The 23,428-nt window shown below is 47.1% G+C and overlaps 1 protein-coding gene across 1 annotated transcript in view; it reads left to right on the forward strand.

Moving 5' to 3' along the window:
• The first annotated feature begins 1,509 nt into the window (after nt 1-1,509).
• LOC142784724 (sodium/iodide cotransporter-like) overlaps nt 1,510-23,428 on the forward strand; it is an 80,475-nt gene continuing 58,556 nt past the window's right edge. Inside the window, exon 1 of the mRNA XM_075883226.1 lies at nt 1,510-1,645. The gene's annotated coding sequence lies outside the window, so the exon portion shown is untranslated. The remainder of the gene's footprint in view (nt 1,646-23,428) is intronic.

The following is a 23,428-nucleotide window of genomic DNA, read 5'->3' on the forward strand; positions in this document are numbered from 1 at the left end:
AAAGTGTAGGGGACCCGGAGACGGAGTCACGTGTGACTCCAATGTCCTGCGGTTCCCGTTCTTTGCCGACGTGTCGCCCGGCGCTGACGGTCACGTGCGATGCGTCCGCGCGTCGGCGGCAACTCTGCTGACGCACCGCTGCCTCATCGGCTCCAACCGGTTCTCGTCCGACGAAGCCTGCAAGCGAGCGTGTGTGGACGGCGCTACGCTGCGGCGAAGACTGAAAAAAGAGGATGTGTAATGAAGTGACTTTTTATCTTACTTGGACCCATTGTTTTGCCTACACATCTTAGTTACACTTCTTGTAACAACTATTGCCTTTATATGAAGGAATACGTTGTTACTTAGTAGCAGAAGAAATACTGCCTATAAACAAAAGGGACAGTTGCTAGAAAGAGGCTAGCGCCTCTCTCTTTAACAGGTGTCTATTTTTGTGCCACCAGTGATAATGACACCACGACTAGCTAGCCCGAGAAACCACTGTTAGGTCGTGGTATCGCATTCCTGGATAGGTTTCTTAACCCTTTAATAGTTTTGGATGAGCCCAGCTCGTCCTTGCCAGACTATGCCCAAACCGTTTGGGACGAGTGGCTCGTCCACTTGAAATATCTCTCCACGAGCATTTTGAATGAGGCTCGGTCGTTGCTTAGTTCATGGTTACAATGCTAGAGTAAAGTAGCAAATTGATGATGATGATGGTATGTGGGGTTTAACGTCTCAAAACCACCATATCATTATGAGAGACGTGTAGTGGATCCGAGAATTCAGACCACCTGGGGTTCTTTAACGTGCACCTAAATCTGAGCACACGGGCCTACAACATTCCCGTTTCCATCGGAAATCCAGCTGCCGCAACCGGGATTTGATCCCGTGACCTGTGGGTCAGCAGCCGACTACCTTAGTCACTAGACCACCGTGGCGGGGCAAGTAGCAAATTGGACTACTTGGTACAAACTCATCAAGATCAGCCCCCCCCCCATAAAAAAGACATGAAAACACTAGTAAGTGGGTGGTACAAGTGCTGTCCAACAAGTGAATGAATAAACTTTCTTTTAAATCCGGTAGTTTGGTTCGTGCGAGGTGCGCAAAGAAAGGATTAACTTCTGTAATTTTTTCCTCCATCAATTATGACGGTGGTGCCTCAGGAGACCGCTTGAAGTCCTTGAACCCGGGCGGCATCTTAGGCTTGCCGGATGGCCCTAAAGTCCCTGGGTATCTTTAGGAAAGTAACGCCAATTTTTTTAACCAAGCTGCCGTGCCACGCACCCTCCTCACCCGCCTCTCGTGTCACCACGAACATCGTACGTGTTATCAGAGTTACATAGCATTCTTGATAGAAAAGTGACGCGAGGCGTGGCATAGGGCCAGTGGCCGCACCGTGAACGTTGTGGAGAGGATTAAAAAAAAGCCTTATGAACACTTTGGAGAGGAGGGCTGGACACTTTGGAGAGGATATGGGGGAGAGTGATCGTCTCGGAGTTCGTTACTGCCTGACATGGGTCGCGGAGGGAGCGACGGCAGCGACATTAGCTCTTCCGGCACACCCCCAAAAAATGTGCCGTGATGTGACACTTTCCCCGCTCACTTTACAAGCGTCCATCGGGCATAGGCTTGAATAACACAGGCGTAGGATCACAGGGCTGGGGTACGTATTTGTTTGATATTATCTCGTAGTTGCGGCCTGTGTTTTCTTCAATTTTTGGGGGGCGGTGGGTATTTGCTTCTGTTTATTCTGTATTGTTGTGTAATGTCGTTGAATGTGGTCAGGCAATCACGCCATGAACACTCTGGTTGTTTTTCTTGTGTTGATAATGTCAACGCCCTGCTCTCGGTGGTGGAGGTGGCCATCGAATTGCCTGCGGCTCGGTGAGTGAGATCTCGAGTGGCGGTGTGCGCTGCCTGGTTGCCTGTGAGCGGGACGCTGGTGTGCGCCGCGGTTCACATAAGGAAGACATCCGCATTTTCAGTTTTAAAATACGAGGACGACAACGCCGAGGCTATCGCTCCTTGCAGCTCGCCGCCGCCTTTGTTGCCATAACTAGATTGAAATATCCGGGCCACCTGACACGAGATGCGGCCGCGCGCGAAGCCACATATGGCATCTTGCGAGTCGCTCTTCACGACCGCAGCCTCCGGTGCCACGACCATTGCAAGAGCAATCGCCGCCTCTTAGGCAGACTCTGTGTGTTCCGTACGCATTGTGGTGCTCGCGATTCATTTATCCGTGCTATTCACAACTTCGATCACGTGAACACGCCTCCCCTCTGCGTATCGCGCGGCGTCCACGAACCCTGCCTCGTCGCTGTTGCCATACATTCTTTAGACTCCCGCTTTTGTCGTGGCGCCCGACGTGGTGCGTTGGGTGAATGTTCTTGGGGAGCAGCGGGACAATCAGACGGTCACCAACCGTGATCGGAACCATCGTCTTCTCTCGGCATCGTGTTTCGTATGTTATGCCTGGAGACTCGAGGATGTGCCTGACCGTCTTGGACTTCGACAATCGCTCATATTGTGCAATGTTCTGCACCTCGATCAGTTCGTCCAGGGTGTTGTGCAGGCCCAGCTCAAAGAACTTGTCGGTGCTCGTGTTCAAAGGTATGCCAAAAGCCCTCTTGAACGCCTTGCGAATCATGCAATCGACGTTGTTTCGTTTGGACGCCAGCCACTTTAAATGAGGGGCTACGAAGTTTATGCGGCTGATCGCGTACGCCTGTACGAGGCGGATCGAGCAGCTTTCCTGCATACCGCTGCGTCTGTTCGTTGTATGTTTAAAGAAGAAAAATTGCCCGCAGCTTCCCTCGGGAAAACACTGAGGAGGATGCGGAGCATATAATTGGTTAATGGGGTGTTAAAGTGCGACTTACTTGGGTCGATGGCTAAATTGGTTAACGTGGTTGTGAAATGGGGTGTTAAATTGCGACTTACTTGGGTCGATGGCTAAATTGGTTAACGTGGTTGTAGGAGGGGGTGTTAAATGAGTGAACACGTACACACGTATGCGAAAGGGCGGCGCTGGTCGAAGGGACGTCGATCATTGTGTTTGTGGATTCGTTGGAATTCATTTCACCGCGACCTTGGACGTCGACGCGTCGTACAAACCAACCGACGAGCGGCAACTGAGCGAGCGAGCGCCGACCTTGAATATATATACAGCGCGACGGCGCATGCACTGTCAGCTGTTGAATGTTGTCGAAGCGCGACGGCGCATGCGCGTCCACTGGAGAATCAGGAGAATTGTAGAATGTTCTCGAAGGGGAGAAGCGCGCGCGGCACAGATGGTGGGTGACGGTGCATGCGAGCGTCAGCTGTCGAATGTTCGAGAAGGGGGAGAAGCGCAACGGCGCATGCGCGCGCGTCAGCTGCTGATGTTTTCGAAGCGCGACGGCGCATGCGCGCGCGTCAGCAGCCGATGTTCTCGAAGCGTGACGGCGCATGCGCGCTACATTATACAGCTAGCGAATGTTCGTGAAGAGGAGAAGCGCACGCGGTGTGTAGAGGAGGAAGGGTGCACAGATGGTGGAGGAGTGAAGCGCGCGCGGTGTGTAGAGGAGGAAGGGATGCACAGATAATGGAAGAAGGAGGAAGAAGCTTGCGGACGGCGCCACACTACAAGCCTCGAGTATTAGATGCTCCGCATCTAAAAAAACAACTTGTCATATATAAGTATAAAAGAAGGCGCTAAAGATTGTATCGACCCCGACCAAGCATGTAGTCACGTGTGCTGATCGAATCCCAGCTGCGGTGGCTGCATTTTCGATGAAGGCGAAAATACTGTAGGCCTGTGTGATCAGATTTGGGGGTACGTTAAAGAACCCCAGGTGGTCAAAATTTCCGGAGTCCTCCACTACGGTGTCTCTTATAACCGTATGTTGGTTTTGTGAGGTTAAACCCCACACATCAAATTAATGCTGTAGATATGAAACTTGAGCACTTGTGAGTGCGATAGAAGGCTATTTATAACACTTGTCTTTTGTTTGAATGATTTCAAACGCGTCAGTTATTTCACGCTGATCGTGATGTGCAGTGCTAGCTATCCAATTCTATAAACATTACATATGTAATCCCATCACACAGCAGTCTCGTCGGGTTAACGTCACTTGTAGGTGAGTGTCATCCACTGAAGTGAGTTTATGTAGCAGTGTTCGGGGCTCCCAACTTCGCGAGCACAAGCGTTAAATATGGGCTTACCGCTTCTCGTGTTGCTAATACTCATGTTGCTATTGGCATCGTTGCGCAAGTGTAAACAGGTGGTTGCATAGAACATGGGTAACTCTCTGTGCGTACAACATGTTTACATATATTTAGCGTAATTTCGTAGCGTGTCGCTCAATACCAAGGATTACGACATGGTCAACTTCCCACTGCATGCGTCGCATAACGTAGATTACCAAAGTACGTGGGATCTGACGCACTTCTTTTTTTACCCACTCCTTCTCATTGTCAACCTCATGTGCCTCCGGGAGACCCTGTAGGAAATTTCGGAAGTGCGTCTTGCCATTTGTGGCAAGAAGATGTAATAGCATGCGTATTGAAAAATAAAACGAGAGCTTCGTCTTTTTATACGCGTTCAATTTACGTCGGGAAGTAGAGGAGCCAGACAGCTGGATGCTTCATAATGAGTCACCTTTCACGGTTGCCGCATCATTCAGTCATTCGTTAGCTATGGGCCCATGGTCAATGAGTTATGTTATAGCACTAACCAAGACAATTAAAAAACCTCAACAATATAATGGTCGACCTAATCAAGTATAGTAAGGTTGAAACGATGAAGGTGTCCCATCTAATTCTAGTTGGAATTTGAAAATACGTGAACGCACTTTTCGACGATGTTACTAACGGCTTGGAGTACAGCGTGACATGAACGCTTGCCCAACGTAATTGTTTGTTCGGCCAAGTAACGACAATTTCATTCGGCCCCGCGTGTCCCAGCATAAAAAATGACCAGACAGTGACGCTCGTTGATGGCACGCGATGAAGAGACGGTTGCTTGCGGCCGCACAAGCGATAACCTGTGCGCCTGCTTATCGCTGTCATTAAGAACGGCGATGGAATAATCGTTCGTATGCGAAAATGAGAAAACACTGCAATATATTGCGCTAGTGGGTGTGTTACGTTTGGTGTTTTTGCGAGTGTGTACTTGGTGAGCATATTTTTCGAGCAAGCGGAATAACGGGAATTCATACAAAGCAACTGTCAAATCAGGCGTTTGTGAACCGATTAACAAATTTTCTATATGAAAGTTTCTAAGCATTTTCGTTGCATTAGAAGTCCTTTTCTCTTAGTCAATTGAGCAATTAAGCATAACCCAAACGTTTGTGTGACCTATGCCATGCAATATTGAGCAACAAACATTTGGATGCGTCGTTGGAAAGTGCGTCGGCATGCCTTTATACTCTGGCTATAGAGCTAGCTAGGGCCACCCTGCGCATAATTTCAATTCGCAGTTGATTGTTTTTTGAGATAATGTTTACAAGACTAATGTAAACCAACTAATCATGTACCTAGAACTTTGTGGTTGGACACGTGTTACTTTGCAGTCTTTCGAACTAGCTAGCATTCGGAGATTCGGTATTTGCTTCTGTAAAAAGACTGACAAGTGAAAGAAGAAGTAAAGAACACCATTGGGTGCTTGTTACTCGAGAGAAAAAAATAATAAACGAAGCAAGGCCTTCTGTCGGCTACGATTCTACCGGTGCTGTAAACACAAGAAGACTGTGGGTTTAAGTTGGCCAGAAAAATGTTTTCAAAGTGGGTGTAGTATTACTCGGCGGCGAGGCTTTCTTAACATACTGGTTTATTCGCCTCAAACAGCACCTGCAATAAAAAATGACAATCAGGATACCGTCATATGCAGTCATGTTACCTCCCAGCACCAACGTTTTTTTTCTTTTGAGTGCGCGGTGTAAAACGTGCAGCTGTCGCAGTATATGCAACTGTGACAGTCTTCTTCACGCTTGAATGTATATATGTTTCTGCCAGGAAGGTGGACATGCGTAGGAAATTTCATTTACCAGCCTTCTCGATGAAATGCTCTCGATCCACCCACGCGAAACATGTTTCGAATAATGAAAAAAGACGCAGGTACATTGAGGGGCAAAGTCTGAGTACAGCAGGTGAGTCGCTCTATGCATGTTCCTCCAGAAAATAGTGATTGCAGTGTGCTAACCAACATGCCAGTTAGAGCTGGTTGAACACTTTGCTAAGTGGTACTTTGAATTCAAGTAAGCCATTTATCTGAGTAGCTTGAAGGTGAACATATTTTTCGTATGTGTATGGCTTGGTAAAAATTTATAGGGTTAAACTAACTCTCAAGCCATTATTACTCTATATATAGTGTGTACAGCTAAAGTTAGACCTAAAAACTGTCCCGACGTTTTGGGAACAATTCATCATCATTATTCTCATAATTCAGGTTGTTCCGGTGTTTTTGTGACTATTTCCGCATACTGTGCTCATATAAACTCTGCAAAATGCACTAAAGAAAGTCTCTAGCTTTGTATATAGTTGGTTGGACAGTAACCTCTGAAGAAGCGACCGAATAGGTCTCGACACATCAGGCCAGTTTTTAGTTCTCAATTTTTACAATAGAAATTGCACACTAAATGTTGCCGGGGAGTTTATTTTATTTTTATAGTTGTAACTGCGTAACCTTTTTGCATGTATAGGTGTAACTCCGTAACCTTCGTGTTGCAAGTCACGCACCTTTTCGTATTGCATTCGCCGGAGAAGGCTGTACCTTTGTGCATATAAGCGCGCACAGTGCCAGCAGACCCCCCTTACTTTCTTTTAGGGGAGTGCGAAAGCAAGGAAGATTAACAATGGTTACGAGGACAAAAATCATAGTTCCCCACAATACTTACTAGAGGGAACTCTGGCGCTATTGTCTACGGGAGTTGCAACATACGGCGCTTCAGCGAGCATGGGAATGATGGGTAGTACACACATTTGTCTAATTTTCGTACTTCTGGCCTGCTTCTGGCTTCGTGTGTGTTCGTGTGGCCTAGAGCTGTTTTTTGACGAAAACATAAATTAGCAAATGTTCACCGTTCGCGCTTCACAACCTTATACTTTTAATCTTACTATTTCGAATCAAGTACCTCAGTTCAAAAGGGTTTGTTTTTTCTTTCAAAACAAAACCGTAACCAGTAATAAACATAGCCGCAAGTACGATTCGCCGCCCACAAGTACGAAGACTAGGCAAATGTGTTTACTACACATCATTCCCATGGTCACTGAACGATCGCAGCGCCAGAGTGCCCTCTAGCTAATTTTGAGAAACTCTATGACAAAAATGACATTATCGTACGCTTCTCACAGGCCTGCCTTTAGTCTCCGACATTCTAGGAGTAAGCATAGAAGTGAGCAGCTATTGCAATGACATATCACAAGGAATGGGCAACCATCGGCTTCAAAAACCTGCCTAGCGATTGGCGGAGAAATCGGGCTATAAGTGGCATAAGCGCCGTCTCCGCAGAAGTGTAGATAGGCGGTTGGCGGCGCGTATACAAATAGACGCAGCGGCGCTGCGTTACGTGCGGTCTGAGCCGATTGTCGGCGAGTAAAGTGCGTTGACCATAGTTTACTGGTTTTATCTATGCTCCTCTCTACCTAATAGATGCACGAAGCCTGTTCAACGTTTCCATTACCAGCGAGTTGAGCGCTATCTGCATTTCAAATGGATGCTCGCCTTGGGTGACTCTCTGCCCTCTTTTGCGCTAAATTACGCTTTTGCTGTGTTATTTGTACGTGTTTAGCTTGCGTTCTGCCTACTACTCCCATCTGTAGCATGACTGAACGACTTCTTTACTTCTTTTTTATCTGCATGAACAAAAAAAGAGCAAAAAAGATCGTTGAAATCCGCATATCTGTGCGATGAGTTCGGTATATCACCATTCGCACTTATACGCATGCGCATTTTCTTCTCACTATGTTCACCATGAAAGGTGGTGCAGTCGATAAGTCTAGTCAGGAAAACTTAGTGGCTGACAGCGCTTTGCGCTACATTGCGCATTGCGTGCACATGTACGCACATGTACTTGCACCGACAGATATGAGAACCTTGTTAGAGATCAGGAAAATGCTTTCGTCGATGGATTATGTGCATGAAAGTGCTACAACAAGGGTCTGGTTATTTCATGAGACAAGCACGTTTTATTTTTTCAAGCGAAAACTGACCGCTGACTTCTATTGATTAGTAACAACGTCGCAAAAACGCTCAAGACAACGTGAAAAAATTTAAGATTTTCAGTGAAGTTATACAGAATTGTATGTAAGGCCTGCCGTCTGAATGAATCTTGAGCGACTGGGCTGTTTAAAGGGTTTTAAAATTTAAGCACACTGTTGCGCACGGTAACTTCGTTGAAAGTACAGTTCAAGTACGGAAGTGTCACAGTTTACAGATAAACACAAATTGGGCTCCTTGCATAATCGATAAAATACAGCACCGTAGTTGTGCGCCTACGAACAGCGTGCAGGTAAGTGGCCTATAAACCTCGTTTTTCCTTAGAACTGAGTCTCTAAAATGCTGAATTCACACACCATTTGATGGTCCTCATGTTTGGGAGGATGCTAAGAACATATTACAAACTGCTTGAAGCAGAAAGCGGCACTCACTTTGATATTATTTTCGTGAATGGCGGGCATGATAACAATATGTTTATTGTTATCATGCCCGCCATTGCTCTGGAAAGTGCTCTGGAAAGTGGCGCTCGCTGACCTTATTACACTGCATTAGCAGCCGAGAAAAACCGAATTCTTTCGTACGTCGTTTCAAGCATACGTATATTTAGTTGCACTCGTGCTGACGTGACCGGATGAACTCATTTTTGAGAACGTGCATGACGTACACGCACACAGACACACGACGAGGCTAGTTGACGCACGCAGCAATCCGTACTTGCGCGCTTCAGCTAGTTGCCGCCAGGCGGCGACTCCGCTCGATCTCGCGGCGAGTTGCCCCACACATTAAGCAATCACAAGACAGGTGCGAGTGACACATCATGTTCATCATCATCATCATCATCGTCATCATCAGCCTGACTACGTCCACTGCAGGACAAAGGCCTCTCCCATGTTCCGCCAGTTAACCCGGTCCTGTGCTTGCTGCTGCCAATTTATACCCGCAAACTTCTTAATCTCGTCTGCCTACCTAACCTTCTGTCTCCCCCTAACCCGCTTCCCTTCTCTGGATATCCAGTTAGTTACCCTTAATGACCAGCGGTTATCCTGTCTACGCGCTACATGCCCGGCCCAGGTCCATTTCCTCTTCTTTAGTTCAACTATAATATCCTTAACCCCCGTTTTTCCCCTAATCCACCCTGCTCTCTTTTTGTCTCTTAAGGTTACACCTACAATTTTCTTTCCATTGCTCGCTGCGTCGTCCTCAATTTAAGCTGAACCCTCTTTGTAAGTCTCCAGGTTTCTGCTCCGTAGCTAAGTACCGGCAAGATACAGCTGTTATATACCTTCCTCTTGAGGGATAGTGGCAATCTACCTGTCATAATTTGAGAGTGCTTGCCGAATGTACTCCACCCCATTCTTATTCTTCTAGTTACTTCAATCTCGTGGTTAGGCTCTGCGGTTATTACCTGCCTTAAGTAGACACTCTTTTACAACTTCAAGTGCTCTATTGCCTATCTCGAAGCACTGCTCCTTTCCGAGGTTGTTGTACATTACTTTCGTTCTCTGCAGATTCATTCTAAGACCCACCTTTCTGCTCTACTTGTCTAACTCCGTAATCATGAGTTGCAATTGATTGATTGATTTGTGGGGTTTAACGTCCCAAAACCATCATATGATTATGAGAGACGCCGTAGTGGAGGGCTCCGGAAATTTAGACCACCTGGGGTTCTTTAACGTGCACCCAAATCTGAGCACACGGGCCTACAACATTTCCGCCTCCATCGGAAATGCAGCCGCCGCAGCCGGGATTCGAACCCGCGCCCTGCGGGTCAGCAGCCGAGTACCTTAGCCACTAGACCACCGCGGCGGGGCATGAGTTGCAATTCGTCCCCTGAATTACTCAGCAATGCAATGTCATCGGCGAAGCGCAGGGTACTAAGGTATTCTCCATTAACTCTTATCCCTAACTGTTCCCATTATAGGCTTCTGAAAACCTCCTGTAAGCACGCGGTAAATAGCATTGGGGAGATTGTGTCCCCCTGCCTTACAAACTTCTTGATTAGTATTCTGTTGCTTTCTTTATGAAGCATTATGGTAGCAGTTGATCCCCTGTAGATTTCTTCCAGAATGTTTATATATACTTCATCTACGCCCTGATTCCTCAGTGTCTGCATGACGGCTGATGTTTCTACTGAATCAAACGCCTTCTCGTAATCTATGAAGGCTATGTATAGTGGCTGGTTATACTCTGAGCATTTATCTATTACCTGATTGATAGTATGAATGTGGTCAATTGTTGAGTAGCCTGTTCGAAATCCTGCTTGTATCTGTGGTTGATTGAATTCTATTGTTTTCTTTACTTTGTTAGCAATTACCTTTGTAAATAGCTTGTATACTACAGAGAGCGAGCTGATCGGCCTGTAATTCTTCAAGTCCTTGTCATCTCCTATCCTATAAATTAAGGTGATGCTAGCGTTCTTCCAAGAATCTGGTACCCTTCCCGTCAGGAGATACCTAGTAAACAGGGTGGCTAGTTTTTCTAACACAATCTGTCCTCCATCTTTCAGCAGGTCTGATGTTAATTGATGCTTACCTGCAGCTTTGCCTCTTTGCAAGCTCTCCAAAGCTTTTCTGACTTCTTCTATCATTACTGGTGGGGTGTCACCTGGGTTATTGCTTGTTCTTATAGTATTAAGATGGTGGTTGTCTGGCTACTGTACAGATCTCTGTAAAACTCCTCCGCTATTTTAACTATCCTATCCATATTGGTAGTTATTTTGTCTTCTTTGTCCCTTAGGGCATACATCCGAGTTTTGCCTATCCCAAGTTTCCTCTTCATTCGCTTTGACGCTTCCTCCGTTTTTCAGAGCGTGTTCAATTCTCTCCAAGTTATACCTTCTTACATCGCATACCTTACGCCTATTAATTAACTCTGAAAGCGCTACCTTTTCTATTTTGTCTGTTGTTCTTGACACTTTCGTGCTTTGACGTTTCTTAATTAGGTTCTTCGTTTCCTGGGAAAGCTTGCCAGTGTCCTGTCTAACTACCCTGCCTCCAACTTCCACTGCACACTACGTAACGATACTCGTTAGATTATCATTCATTGTATCTACGCTAAGGTTGGTTTCCTCACTAAGAGCCGAGTACCTGTTCCGCAGCGACACTCTGAATACTTGTACTTTCCCTCTCAGTGATAGCTCATTGATTGGCTTCTTGCGTATCAGTTTCTGTCGTTCCTTCTTCAAGTCTAGGCAAATTCGAGACCGTACCATTCTATGGTCACTGCATCGTACCTTGCCAACCACTTCCACATCCTGCACGATTCCTGGGGGTGCAGTCATTATAAAGTCTATTTCGTATAAAAAAATAATTTGGTAACATCACCGCACAAACAAATTTAAATTTTGTCTGCTTAATATATCAATAAACCGCACCCCATAGGCTATTTGGAGGCCCAACTCCGTATTCTCTAGACCTTTAATTAAGGGGGTAATCAGCAGAAATCTCATTTGATTAAAACATTTTTATAAAAACAACCACAAACTTGACTGATACACCGCTGAAACCTACATTTAGAACATGACAATCTGGGTGCGGCGATGGCATAGTGGTTAGAGCATCCGCCTCGCATGCAAGAGGTCCGTGGTTCAAATCCCGGTGCTGCGCAGTTCCCAACCGGAAAAAAAAATCCGCGTGTTGATGGAACTGCATTAAGAGGCCTGAGGTGCGGCCTCACCGGTAACCACCACCGGGAATGCCCTCTCTCATCAGAGAAGGATTGGCCACCCTGTTGCAGTATCTGGCCACTACCTCCCACATGCATACGTCAAGTAACTCACGGCCCTCAGTTCCCAGCAGCTGCGAAGCAACTGACCACGGTGGCGGTAAGATCTGCAACGCAGCAGCGGGTGCTAAGAATCTCTGGACTACAGGCCGCCTTTGGAACCTGAACTTAGCAACGTGTAACGCTAGAACCTTATCTAGTGAGGGAAGTCTAGCTGTACTATTCGAGGAGCTAGAGGGTGTTAAATGGGATATAATAGGGCTCAGTGAGGTTAGGAGGACAGATGAGGCCTATACGGTGCTACATAATGGGCACGTCTTTTGCTATCGGGGCTTGGCTGACAGAAGAGAACTGGGAGTGGGGTTCCTAATTCACAGAAACATAGCTGGCAACATAGAGGAATACATTAATGAAAGAGTGGTAGGTATCGTAATTAAACGGAATAAAAGATACAAGATGAAGGTAGTACAGGCTTACGCGCCTACATCCAGCCATGATGACGCTTCAGTTGAAAACTTCTATGCAGACGTGGAATCGGCAATGAGTAAAGTAAAAACACAGTATACTATAGTGATGGGCGACTTTAATGCAAAGGTAGGGAAGAAGCAGGCTGGAGACCAGGCAGTAGGAGATTATGGCATCGGCACTAGAAACGCCAGAGGAGAGCTAATAGTAGAATTCGCAGAACGCAATAATTTGCGGATTTTGAATACTTTCTACCGAAAACGAGAAAACCGCAAGTGGACATGGAGGAGCCCTAATGGCGAAAATAAGAACGAGTGACACAAGTTGAGTTTAAAGCAGAACGCAGCAATTTTCAAACAGTGAATTCACTTGTGGAGGGGAAAAAAGATCAATCCTACTCGCCAATCTTACTCGCCGCAATAGTTAGCGGTGAGATACTAACATGCTGGAAAATTTTTCGCACTGCTTGCAACCACGGGACCGTTGTTTGTCGAGACCTCTCGAAATTACGTCGAACTGTCAAAACTGTGCCGACGAGCTTGTTTGGTAGTGCCTGCCCGTGCACACTTTATAGGTCAGTAAGTGCTTTTGAATGATGGATGAATGAATGAAAAACTTTATTGAGGTCCCAAGGATTCCAAGCCCGTTTTATAGAGGGATGATCACGGGTAAAAAAAAAACAAGAACGAAAAATTGGCCCTGTATCTGCATGTTAATCTGCAAACTTCGTCGAAAGACGATAGTCTTACGTGTGGAGAGAGTGAACGAAACATTTATTTGATGTTCTGCGCAAGAAAATCAGTGAAGGGTATACAAGGCATAAAGGGCATAAAGTGCCTAAAGTGAAGTGAAGGGCATAAAGTGCCTCAAGCGTGCGGCGGAGTCGAACGAACGCATCAAGTCATGTCACACGTGAGACATGAGCGCCATTTTGTAGTTTTCTTGGAAAACGAAGCGCGTGGCTCTGAGACAGGTGTGCGTTCCCGTCTCAAAAGTGATAAGGTGTAGAACGCAAGGCGACGGGTAGGTGCCACCACCGTCTCGTCTTAGCAAAGCGTTGGAAACACTCACCTTTTTTGTGCAAGCTTTGCATAGTCAACGCAGCGTGATAAGCGCTATGGTCCTCAAAATTACTTATGCGTGCTTTTTCTAGTAAAAACGCACATGCAGAATATACACGGGTTGTTACTGTGCCCCAGACATGCGCAATAATCGTTTTTAATTGGCAATTGCACAAGTATGAACGCTGAACCTTGAGCAACATTGGTGGGTGCTGTGGGCGGAGTTGACCGTTTCAAGTACCCAATGCTGTTAAGAGTGGACAAACAGGCAAATGTACAGACATACAGATAGACCAAAATTTTTGCGTCGAAAGTCCCCAAAAAAGACAATCGCCTTTTTTAAAAAAACGTACTTAGTCTTCAGCATGATTCATGAAGAGTTCTATTGCAACACTCGCTTTCACATTGCGTTCAAAAATATTGAGGAATCTTGCACTACGTTGCATAAGACTCAAAGCTGCGAAACGGGACAATTATGAAATTAATCTCGTTGCTTCTACGGTATTTCTGCACCTTGATTAGGGGATGCAGGTTCTAGGTGGTTTTGGTGTTGTTGCTAAGTTTGAGCAAGGTGGTGCTACTTTTTATGCCTATGTTGGTTCTCAGCGCACAAAGGTCCGAGTTAAACTACATACAGCCTCAGACATAACCCGGTTCTTTAAACTCCGGAGACAGAAACTCACGCTGTAACCAAACGTTCGCACTTCTCGGAGGTCTGCGGGCACGTCATCGTTGGTGTAGGCCTTTGATCGCTTCAATGTCCTCTCGCCGCCACCGTTGCCTTTTTTCGTTACCTATAGTAATCACGTTGCACCTATTCGGAGTCTCCAGCTCGTCGGCGTCACTTTGTAGCCATTTGCTAGGCTAAGTGTTTGCGGTTTTTTGTTTCATTTTTAGAAAACCAGCGGTCAGTAGCTGGATATAAACAAGTATTACGGCACATACACGCTTATGATGATGATAATTTCCTGTATGGCCTCGTAAGGGACGATATGAAAAATGAATTTTCTGTTAAAAATAAGGCAGTGTCTCCAACAAAGCACAGCAGGGCGCAACCTTGCTCGTCGTGTCAGTCGAAAAGCGAAACTGGCGCACCATTCACAGCTGGCGTGAAAAGAGGCCACCATTAATGGCGAATGCGAAGACATGGAAAAAGAGCGATTGTTGTCCTCGCCTCGCTTCCCTTTTCCTGCGAGATCAATATTTATTTCAAGAAATAGTTAAACAGAACACTATCGACAGAGCATTTGTCTTAAATTCACCTCTGCCAGTGGGCCGCAGTGACGCAGTTTAGTTCTGCAAGTGTGAGTGAGCATTTATTAGAAGGCAGAGAGGTTGGCCTGAGCTAGTTCACTCTAGCCTGCTACTCTACACAGGCAGTAAGGGAAAAGGGAAAGAAAAAAGTTTGAGGATGATGATGGGGACAGGAAAAGGTGGTGCGTATACGTACGGTAGCCACTTATCATAGCTCCCTACAGCCTTCAATATCTATTCCGGTGCTTTTGATGGAGCCTGAAATAGCCCTTGTAGTCATTTTTGACACTGTTTGGTCACTCATTGCTGACTAAATGTAGCTTTTACTGAGCGGCGTTCGTCTGATGCTTGTCAACGTAGAAGTAAGCACTGTTCTTCGCGCCACGTATAATGGACAGTCACAAAATATGCGAGCTAAAGTTTCGCACACTTGGCAGTGCTCACAGTTCGGGCTGTTAGGTGGGCGTAGTGACGAGTGAAGACGACGCTCATGTGAATCTGATGCAGCACACTATAGCATGTATTCGGCTGATTTTAGCCGGAAGACGAAAAGTCTTATCGAGGTATGTTTCCCGTAGACACCTGTTGCGATGATCTGGTAGCCACCAATGAGTGGCAGCGCATTCGCGCACAAGTGATCTCGACAATGTATTGACGTCACTTCGTGTATGTGGTACTTTGAGGTACATGGGAGCGTTGTATACTGCCGCTCTTGCTTCGCTATCGCTTACTTCGTTGCCAACCAAGCCGCGGTGTCCAGGAACCCATTGGAGTGAAACAAAGTAACCATTTTATTGTGTTAGGTCGAATGCTTGGACAGTTTCTGAAGCTAACGCGTAAAATTGGCCTCTTCTTGAGCAAGAATCGATGGCTTGAAGCGCTGATTTTGCATCGGACAGAATTGTTCATTTACGCGGTGCTTGGCCGTTCACAAATTGTATAGCTTCCTGTATAGCAACAAGTCTCGCAGCTATTGAAGATGACCTGTGATCTGATTTCTACTGCCGGAAAATACCGAGTTGAGGAATCCTGAAGGCTGCAGCTGAGGCGGACGAAGTTACGCATCCATCGGTGTAGATGAGCACAGAGTCGCCGTATCGGTCAGCCAAATTTGCTAAGGTGAGTTGCTTGAAGGCAACATAAGGAACATGCGACCTATTTGAAATTCCATGAATGTGAAGGGTTCTGCAACGGTAGACACAGTGAAGAAAGCAAAATTAAGAAGGGGAGGTTGAACAATTGACTAGCAAACATTGCCATTGGAAAGAAAGCTGTCCGATGTCTCACATACAGGTAATCTTTGAAGATTTCATGTCAGAATATAAAAATTATGTCGCGATACCTATCTCCAACATTGACTCATATCTGGGCGTTGATTCAGTAATGTATTTTTTCATTCACGGTTGTGTTTCACAACAAGGTAACACACATGGGTTGCCTCGCGAACACAATATTTTAAACTAGTCATGTCTATGTAGCTCACGAACATACTTATTAAAATGAATGCAATGGGGGGTTGCGAAGATAGTAATTTGTGGACCTCTAGCCGTAGGCTGCAATCGAGAACCTTGCGGGTCGCCTGTTTGAGACCCTATAGAGGTCTGTAGAGTGCCTGTAGAGTGTCTATAGAGGCCATTGAGTGTTTTGGCGATGCAGGTGTGGAAAAAATACAGGGCCTAACGCTCTGAAGTTGAGCACCTTACCCAGCAGACTGAATGAATGTACGTACCATTAATTTTTCTTTATTACCTTGTGCATCATAGATTGGACAAACTCACTCAGCTACGTAACCAAACTGCAATACAATCCAGCCATGAATCGTCAGCTATTGGCTGCCTCTGTATTGCAACTTTGGCACGTGTAACAATGCCTCCACACTATATAGAAACTCACTCCGGTGCATTAAATTTTAGGAATCGGGATACCTACTCGGAAAAATACACCCGTGTCGCCTCGATTTGACATCTGCTGTGTGAAAGGCCATTGGAGTTCGCGAAAGGCTGTGCAGGCACAGTATCACAACAGCTTCACATGGCATTTATCTTGTTAGTGACGCTCAAAGTTGTAAAGCGATTCCTACTACGAGAAAGGCCCCAAAGGAACGCTCTGGACAATTTCCGCCACCTCTTGTTCTTTAACGTGCACCGATAGCGTACACCACACGGTCGTCTCTAATTTAATTTGTAGTCATCAGGTACTCCATTCTCATTTTGAGCTGAAAGAAGTGGTAAAATCTTTTTTCAGAGCTATATATTATTTCACGAAGCAAGTTCTAAGCTAACAACAACAGCCGATTTTGGTGGCGTCGGTTATCGTCACTGCGAGTGATGTCCATAGTACTTTAAATGAAAAATTGGGGTTCGAAATCAAGGATTAAGTGTGGAAAATAAGCACTCGTTCAAAAAGCCACGGCCGTGGTTGAATACTCTTCAAGAAAAATGACTACAGAGGCGGCATGTCGAGCGAGAAAACGCGCTCGGCTGCATTTCCGATGGAGGTGGAAATGTTGTAGGCCCGTGTGCTCAGATTTGGGTGCACTTTAAAGAACCCCGAATGGTCGAAATTTCTAGAGCTCTCCACTACGGCGTCTCTCATAATCATGTGGTGGTTTCGCGACGTGAAACTCCACATATATATTGAGAAAACGCGCTAATATATGTAATTGTGTATCTGAAAAGCAGAATCGCACAGTATGTCACATCGTATGAGCGGCATAACGAATATGGGGATTAAATTTTTGCACCAGTACCGATATTCACATGGCAACGCAGTCCATAGATCAACGAAGTACATTTTGGCAGTGCAGCCCCGTGAGGGCAGGCCCCATCTGGAGGCTCGCGAGACGGGAGCCTTCACGTCTTCTCCGGCTCAGTACTGACTCGCCCTTCACGACAATTGCCCGATATGCACAAGATCACGAAGAGTGACAGCCTGACAAGTGACAGAGATTCGTTGTGCGAACTTTCTGCGATGGATGTCGTGACGACTCCGACTTCACCTCGCGACACAGCCGGCCAGCTACTTCTCACGTTTCCGACACTGGACCGGATCATGGAGGCCCTCTACGAAAAGCGGAGTCAATTACGCAAGGCCGTCACGCAGGTCATCGCAGACGTCGAACGTCTTCGGCAATCGGATCGCCCACCAATATGTGAGTTACGACGTATTCACCGAGTTTTGATTGAGCAATGTCAGGAACTCAGAAGCATCGACCATTAAATAGAGGATGCAGTTGACATCAATGATTTGGAAGCAGAGATGGAGGAGGCGGAAGTTTATGAGCGTCATATCATTCTAGCGAATGTCAGAACTGAATATAAAATCGCCGATGTATTAAAGGTACGGCAGGCTCGTTTGGAGACAACAAGACTACAGATTAATATGGAAGCAGAAAGAAGGGCACTATCTGCATCTGCGTCACCACCATCCAGCCAAGGCCTATGAGACAGCAATCTTGTAGCACAGATGCCAGTCGAGTCAGCCTCAAGACATATTCTTGAGCGTGGTGGAAGGTAATCGATCAGGACCTTCACTGAAGTAACGACCATCGAAGGAGCCTGCGCAGAACAACTGCTACTTACAAGTACCCGGACCATGCCTGCGGAGCTGTCGTCAGCGTGCCATACACATGAACCTGTTGTCAAGACATCTACAACAACTCCGGCGTTTGAGGTGAAAGAAATTCCCATGAATGAAAAGGGGGAAGACTTTGTAGACCCAAAGAGCCACCCACTAGATGTTGAGGATACGTCCAAGCCAAGGCTGGCAGACTTAGACGTTGTAAAGTCCTCATCGCCCTGCTTACAAGTGCCCGATGGAGGAAAATCAAGGTCAATTCTCAAAATGACAAGTAACAGAAGAAAGAAGCAAAAGGCCACGACGACACAAAAGCCAGCCCCTTGCGCTGCTGTAAGCTTAAGTTCTTCGAGAAAGCCACAGAAGCTAATATTGAAGAGAGTGTGCAAGGAACATATTATTTCCGCAAAGATGACAAATGCTGACTCAGCGCAACAGCGGCGAATGAGAGAGACCAGACGAAGGCGGAAGCAGAAGGATTACAAGCTAAATTCAGCAACGAAGAGAAAGCAGAGGAAAAGGTTACTCAAGTATAGCTACACGAGATATTTCTGGAATAGTAGTCTCTGCGAGTTTTCGTGCCAAGGAAACTTGCTCAACAACAATGCAGGTTCATCAAGGTTAACCCGTTCCGAAGCACGAGTGTGGATAAACGTCGGAAGCACCGTTGAAAAACCAGGTGCAAGAGCAAACCCGGATTGTTCCACGTAGATTAACTTGGACCTCAAAATATTAGGGACGAACATTGTGTGTTTAGTGTTTACAACTGTGATATTAATCATCATGAGGCCATACTGGGGGGCCTGGAGGATGTTGCAAATTGTGTAGAGGATGAGGAGCGACATTATCATCATCGGAGATTAGACCGGCATTCGGAATAAAGAGGAGGTCGAACGGGTGGGCTTCGCCATGGGCACGGCGGCTAGTTACATTCCTCAACACATGGTATTTTAGCGCTGCTAAGCTCGAGGGTGCGGGTTAGGTTTCCGGCCACGCGTTTTGTCTTTCAATTGGGTCGAATTGCAAAAAAGCACCGGTGTGCTCGAAGTTTAGGTTCTTGTTGGAGAAACAGAGCTTTGTTATGATGAGCCTGCTGTCCCACTATACGGCATGACCCATGATCTAATTGCCCTAAAAAGCAGCCATACACGTGCCCATGAAAAACTTTTTTAACGGGGCCAACTTAGGCAAGCATTGTCATAATATGTGCTGCGCGGACGCGAAACAGAAACTAAAAAAAAAAACAATAGTGTGCCGTGCGGTGGCGAAGAGGATGTGATGTGTGCGTGTATGTGCCGTGCGGTGCCTACGAGGAAGACGACAGCTCGTGAGGCGCGGGCTCGAGGGTGCGTGACCCGTGCCTTCGGCAGTGCGCGAGGTACGTCGTTCGAGGCAGGACTACCTCGTTGGGCGTCTGGCCCATAGGTACGACCCAGGCCACGTCGCGACACTCGTACCAGCCGAGTAGACAGCTCAGACTCCGCTAGACGACCGGTCTAGGAGAGCTGGCGCCAGGTTCCTGAACCTGTCCTTGTCCCGCTGGTCGTGGAGAGCTGGCGCCGGGTGCCTGAACCTGCCCTTGCGCCGCTGTTCCAGGAGGGCTGGCGTGGGTTTCCGAGGCGGACTGCAGGTGCTCAAGGGCACAACTCCTTGCCGCCGGAACACGTGTGTCGTCGGCTCCAGTTCGTCGACAGTGGCGCTGAGCCACTGGAGTTTGACGCGGCGACCCTGCGTCTCCCGACTTCGTCACTGCAGGTGACGACGCCGCACAACGTCGACTTCGCCACTGAATGGTGTCGACGGGGCATCAACGACGGCCCAGGCTACTACCCCGTCGACCTGAACTGTAGGCCGAACGTTCTACTTATTCATTTAGTTTAGCCGCGTGTTTTTTGTTAGGAACTTCGTAATGTGTGGGTTGTCCATGTGTGAAGGGTACAATAGAAGTTGGACGTGTGTTTGTGCACTGGCGTGCTGTCTGATTCTTTCTGGAGCGGTCCTGCCCCAATAACATCACAAACTGGCGAGCCTGCCAGGATCCGCTCGTTAAACCAGTGAAAGAGGACAGTTTCGCTCGAGGCAGACACACGTTCAGACTGCACCATGGACTTGGAAAAACTCGCCGCTATAGGGCTCCAACTAGGGTTCTCGGGTGCAGAGCTAAACAAGTGGATTGAAGCCCAACAGGCTAAGCTAAGGGATGAGAGAGCTGCAGAGCGAGAGGCAGCCAAAGAAGCTGACAAGAGACAGCGTGAAATTCTGCAGCTTAAGCTAAAGCTTCAGGAAGGAGCTCAGAATATGCCTGTAGCAGCTAATGACGCTTTGACTGCGCCCAGCACCTCCTCACCCCTCAATCCGCAGAAGTTACTGCCTGTATTTGACGAGAAACGCGATGATCTGCACGCGTATCTGCAGCGATTCGGGCGCGTAGCCACAGGACAGGATTGGCCGCAAGAAAAATGGGGTCTCGCTGTTAGCCTGTGCCTAACGGGTGACGCGTTAACCGTGATAGGCCGAATGACTGCCGCTGATTCGCTGGACTACCAAAAAGTAAAGAAAGCTCTACTGCAGAGATTTCAGTTTACGGCTCAAGGCTACCAAGATAAGTTTCGGAAAGCACGAGCAGCAGATGGTGAAACTGGACGACAGTTAGCAGCAAGAATTACCAGTTATTTCGATCATTGGATAGACATGGCAAACGTATCCCAAACCTATGAAGGTCTAAGGGATCACGTAATCTCTGAGCAATTCTTGAGTTGTTGCCATCCAAAGCTGGTTGTTTTCTTAAAAGAGCGAGAGTGCAAGTCACTAGATGAACTCGCTAATTTGACGGATCGCTTCCTTGAGGCGCAGAATTTGACTAATATAGGAAAAGGTCCTGACCCCGCGAAAGAGTCCAGTGGAAAGCCTACCGAAGCGTCGCGGAAACCGCAACTCAAGTGTATCCTGTGTCATCGTTTCGGACATTTGGCTCCTGACTGCCGCAATCCACCTAAGCAGATGCTGAAATGCAAGTTGTGCGGTAAAACGGGACATGTCACAGAAACTTGCCGAAACCAGCATGGGGACAACAAACCGAGTTCTTCGTGCGCATTTAGCGAACCTGACTCTGCCCGGGCTGGTGCTAGAAAAACAGCCAAGCGTCCAGGAGGGAAGATTCCTTGCTCGAGTCACCACGACGACAAGAACGTGCAGGGTACAATACGTTTTCTGGCCGACGGGATGCCAGTGGTCGAAGGTCTGCTGCTAGGAAGAGAGGTTCGAGTCTTACGCGATACGGGATGCAACACGGCAATCGTCCGACGGGAGCTCGTTCCTGATGTGTGCCTGACAGGCAAGAAAATCAGTGTCGTTCTCCTAGACAGGTCAACTAGCCATCTCCCGGAAGCTATTGTACAAGTCAACACGCCGTACTTCACAGGGATGCTGAAAGTGGCTTGTATGGATCAACCCCTCTATGACCTTGTGCTGGGAAATCTTCCAGGCGTCAGAGGACCATACGATCCAGATTCTGACTGGAAGCAGGCGACTCATACCCAGGTGGATGAGTTACCTGCACAAGCACACCCGACCAAGTCACCTGTCACCTCAAGATCTGCTTCTTCAAGCGTGGCAAAAACCAAAGCCAATCAACAAGGTCAAGAAAATATCAGGCCTTTGTACGTGTCAACAACGCTCTTACCTGACGTTACCAGAGCCCAACTCGTCGAGGAACAGCGAAATGACCCGACACTCAAAGCTGTCTTTGCTAAAGTGAATAAAGAGTTCAAATCGGGAAAGGGCCACTGTTACGATTTCATCGAAGATAAAGGATTGCTTTATCGACGCTACCGCCTTGCCACTGGCAGGACGTTTAAACAGCTGGTCACTCCGAAAGCGTTCCGGGTAGGCATACTGGATATTGCTCATGGCAGTATCATGGCGGGACACCAAGGCATCAAAAGAACTACTGATCGTGTCCTAGAAGAATTTTATTGGCCTGACCTGAACGGAGACGTAAAGCGCTTTGTCAAGTCTTGCGACAAGTGCCAGAGAACTACCCCTAAAGGAAAAGTTGGAGTCGCACCACTAGGCAACATGCCTCTTATCCGGACACCTTTTGAAAGGGTCGCGGTTGATTTAATCGGCCCATTTTCACCAAGATCGGACCGTGGGAACCGATATGTTCTGACACTTATCGATTTTGCGACTCGCTACCCTGACGCTGTAGCATTGCCCGCAATCGATGCAGTTCACATTGCGGAAGCACTCATCGAGATTTTTTTCCCGCATCGGCTTGCCAAAGGAAATCGTCACCGACCAAGGGGCAAGTTTTACCTCAGAATTAATGAACGAGGTTAAAGGCTTCTCTCCGTGAAGATGCTAAAGACAACCCCATATCATGCGATGGCGAACGGTCTCGTGGAGAAATTTAATGGCACCCTGAAGACAATGCTAAAGAGAATGTGCCAAGAGAGACCTCGATCTTGGGACAGGTACCTAGCTCCGCTACTCTTTGCATATAGGGAAGTTCCACAGACAAGCCTCGGGTTCTCTCCGTTTCAGCTCATTTACGGCCGCCACGTCCGAGGACCGCTAACAGTGCTGAGAGAACTGTGGACAAATGAGGGGCTAGACGCAGAAACGCGGACGACTTACACCTACGTCTTTGATTTGCGTAATCGCCTAGAGGAGACTTGCAAGATAGCCCATGAACAGCTGGAGAAGGCTCGTGTGAAGCAGAAAACCTATTATGACAGGAAAAGTCGCCCTAGAAAATTATGCCCAGACAACAAGGTTTTAATTCTGCTCCCGACTGACTCCAACAAGCTGTTAATGCAGTGGAAAGGGCCGTTCCAAGTCATCGAACGGAAAAATGATGTCGACTACGTCATCGATGTGTTTGGGAAAAACAAGATTTTTCATATCAACATGCTCAAAAAATACGAAGAGCGCGAAGTGACGGAACCACAACAGGTGTCAGTTGTTGCAGAGCTCCACGAAAATCTCCCCGAAGAAGAAGACGAAGTCAAACAAATGCCCATATTGAGCTTGTATCGCACGCAGTTCAGCAAGGAGGTCAAGCTATCAACACACCTCACTGCTGAACAAGTTCAGAATGTGCAAGCACTTTTTCAAGAGTATGCGGACATTTTTTCTGACTTACCAGGGAAAACAGCACTCGTGG

Source organism: Rhipicephalus microplus, unplaced genomic scaffold, assembly GCF_043290135.1.
Source record: "Rhipicephalus microplus isolate Deutch F79 unplaced genomic scaffold, USDA_Rmic scaffold_15, whole genome shotgun sequence".
NCBI lineage: Eukaryota > Metazoa > Arthropoda > Arachnida > Ixodida > Ixodidae > Rhipicephalus > Rhipicephalus microplus.